This window comes from Nothobranchius furzeri, chromosome 7, assembly GCF_043380555.1.
Source record: "Nothobranchius furzeri strain GRZ-AD chromosome 7, NfurGRZ-RIMD1, whole genome shotgun sequence".
NCBI classification, from domain to species: Eukaryota; Metazoa; Chordata; class Actinopteri; order Cyprinodontiformes; family Nothobranchiidae; genus Nothobranchius; species Nothobranchius furzeri.
In genome coordinates, this window is record NC_091747.1 from 30,055,823 (window position 1) to 30,059,194 (window position 3,372).

At 42.3% G+C, this 3,372-nt stretch overlaps 1 pseudogene; it reads left to right on the top strand.

Annotated features, from left to right (window-relative positions):
• Window positions 1-1,843: 1,843 nt before the first annotated feature.
• Window positions 1,844-3,144, top strand: LOC129167122 (uncharacterized; annotated as a pseudogene).
• Window positions 3,145-3,372: the final 228 nt, after the last annotated feature.

A 3,372-nucleotide genomic window follows, 5' to 3' on the forward strand; every position in this document is an offset into this window, starting at 1 on the left:
ATTACGAAAAACAATAAAAAAATTGTTGTATTCCATTCAATATAATGGTCAAATAATTTTGTAACGTTAATGTTCTTGGTGCATTTTTTGCCAAGTTGATTTCTTTGTAAATCATTTTCTTCTAATAAGCCTCAATACAGTATATTATTTTATTATTCTGTCTGGGTTCCCCTTTGAGGACGACGGAACACGGGAGCTGGACTTCCCTTTTACCATCAACAAGTTTGCTGAGCAGAGTTAAAATCTAGTTTAATGAGACCCATCTCTCTGCTGGTGATCAGGTTGTGAATGCTGTGTGTGTGTGTGTGTGTGTGTGTGCGTGTGTGTGCGTGCGTGTGCGTGTGTGTGTGTGTGTGAATCACCTGTGTTCGTTTGCTATTGAATATATGAAATAGAACCATTGACAGATGGTATCTTAAAGGCTGACTCAATTTTATATTTAATTTTTAAGAAACCTGTGCACAGACTGATTTTTCTCCCTATATTATATTCTAATCCCTATAATGATTCTGAAAAAAAGTTGTGCACACACACACACACACACACACACACACACACACACACACACACACACACACACACGCACGCACGCACACACACACACACACACACTCACATACACAACTATATGACAATGCAAATGAACTTAGGGGCCTACACGGTACCTTAGTGTTCTGGCAGATTTGATATTTTTCTTTGCTGATGTTTCTTTATACTGGTATTTGACTTTAACAAGCAGCTGCATATCATCATAGTTCCTTTTCCTGTTGACGCTCTGTTATGTTGAACAAAAAGCTGAAGATTTTAAATAAAATACAAGCTAAATGTGATGAAAACACAAAATTCTAAATAAAACCTGTAGAACCCTAAAATGGGGGTTTTGCGCATGAAAGTTAAGTTTTGCTGCAGTAACTGCAGGTAAAATGACGCTCTGTTGTGATTTTTGCTTATTAAAAGATGGTTGGAGGTTTATTCTTTTTCTTTGCCTCTAGATCCATGAGTCTGACGGCTGCGCAACACAGAGCAGACAGAGAGAGAGATTCAATAATTGTGTTTTATTACTAAATGAGACGATCAACTGGAACTGTTGAGGGAAATTAGTTGAAACTAAATCACAGGAGATTTCCAGAGTTGGAAGCCTGTGTTCATCATGTGTTCATAAACAAACAGCATTTGTTAGCATTGCTGTTTGCTGGCTTAATTATTATTTTTTTTATTTATTCAGTTTTTAGTCGTTTGCCCCTTGCAGCTCCAGCTTGACCACAAAGTTGTTTTTTTTCTATCATCATGCCCACATTCAAGTGAAGCACACTCCTCTTTTGACATTTTATTTTTTGTGTTTGCTAAAGATCTATATTTTCGTTTGTCTCTCCTCCTCCATCTACCTGCCTGTCGGAGCATTTAACCGCTGGTTGGTTAGCTGCTGCAGCAGCTGCCATTCATTGTGGGAATGCACACGGTATCAGAAAACTCTACTTTTATTTTCTCTCCTCTGTCTGAGCTGTGGCGTGACTCACGGGCGTGATGTAGCCTGGCCTGCCAGAGTCGCCCTCTGTTTAAATATGCACAGAGCAAGAGTCTGGTAACTCACAGGCAGAGAGACACTTGAGGACTAGGCAGCTCAGAAATTACCAATCAGAAAATAAGAAATGCTTTTAGCACTTCTACTTGTTGTGGTTTTAAAGACATTCAAGTCATTTGGATCAGAGGAAAGATTCGCAGCGAACTCCGCCGCTGTCTTCGTTGTTTATGAGATACTGAGCGTTGCTGTGTGTGACGTTTGCGATGCTGTAGTTTTAGCTGTAGTCAAAAATGGTGTCTGGAGACAGCGTAAACATCTTCCTTTAGAAGAAAGGCTTTTAGCACTTCTACTTGTGGTTTTAAAGACATTCAAGCCCTTTACTGTTAGCAGGTTGATTGCTGATTGGCTGCACCTGGCAGTAAGGCGTTCCCTGTTTTCAGTGTTGCACTACGTGTAGCTGTTTGGTGTTTGGGGCTCGCTAAAACTGATTTAATTTCTCTGGACTAGGATATCTCTGAGTTATTGTAGCACATAAGCACGCTAAAACACACATTTTCTGTTGTTCCACCATTTGAGTTCGCACGCAGTTTATTTGGTGTTGAACAGTTTGCTCGTCCAGTTAGCTTAGCCTCAGCACGGCTATGGCTACTTCTGTCTCTGCTTCTCCGTCTCCTATCTCTTGCTCTCTGTGTCAGATGTTTAGTTACTCCTCTGCCTCCTTTAGCAATAATGGTACGTGTAATAAATGTAGCATTTTTGTAGCTTTGGAGGCCAGGGTGTCGGAACTGGAGTCCCGGCTTCGCGCTGTTGGAAAACCCGTAAACAGCCGTAGCTACTTAGCTAGCGCGAGGCTAACTAGCTCAGAACAACCCTGTAGCGATCCTCTAGCAGAACCCGAGCAGCCGGGACATCAGGCCGGCTGGGTGACGGTACGCAGGAAGCATAGAACCCAGCCCGTGGGCCACCACCAACCCATCCACATTTCTAATAGATTTTCCCCACTCAGTGACGCACCCACTGACAAGCTGACTCTGATCATTGGCAGCTCCATAGTCAGAAACTTGGCATTAGAGACTCCAGCAACCATAGTTTAATGTTTACCTGGGGCCAGAGCGGGCAACATTAAATCTTACCTGAAACTGCTGGCTAAGGATAAGCGTAAATACAGTAAGATTGTTATTCATGCTGGCGGTAACGACACCCGGTTATGCCAATCGGAGGTCACTAAAATGAATATTGCTTCGGTGTGTAAGTTTGCCAAAACAATGTCGGACTCTGTAATTTTCTCTGGCCCCCTGCCTGATCGGGCCAGTGACGACATGTTTAGCCGCATGCTGTCCTTCAACCGCTGGTTGTCTAGGTGGTGTCCTGAAAACAACGTGGGCTACATTGATAATTGGAAAACTTTTTTGGGGAAAACCTGATCTGATGCGGAGAGACTGCATCCATCCCTCTTTGGATGGAGCAGCTCTTCTTTCTAGGAACATGGCCAGTTTTATTAGTCCTCCATGACAACCCAGGGTCCAGACCAGGAAGCAGAGTCGTAGTTTAACCCACCCCTCTGCAGCTTCTGTACTGTTACCCACTCACTACCCCATAGAGACAGTGTCCTGCCCACGGCCAAAATCACACAGATTAAATATCAGGCTTCATAAAGCAAATCATGGAAATCTCATACATATTAGAACTAATTCAACTGAGCAGAAAACTAGAAAAATTTAATTTGGGTTATTGAACATTAGATCCATTTTTTCTAAGACTTTGTTAGTTAATGACTTTATTTGTGATAATCAGATCTCTTTGCTCTCTCTCACAGAATCCTGGCTGCAGCAAGAGGACTATGTTAGCTT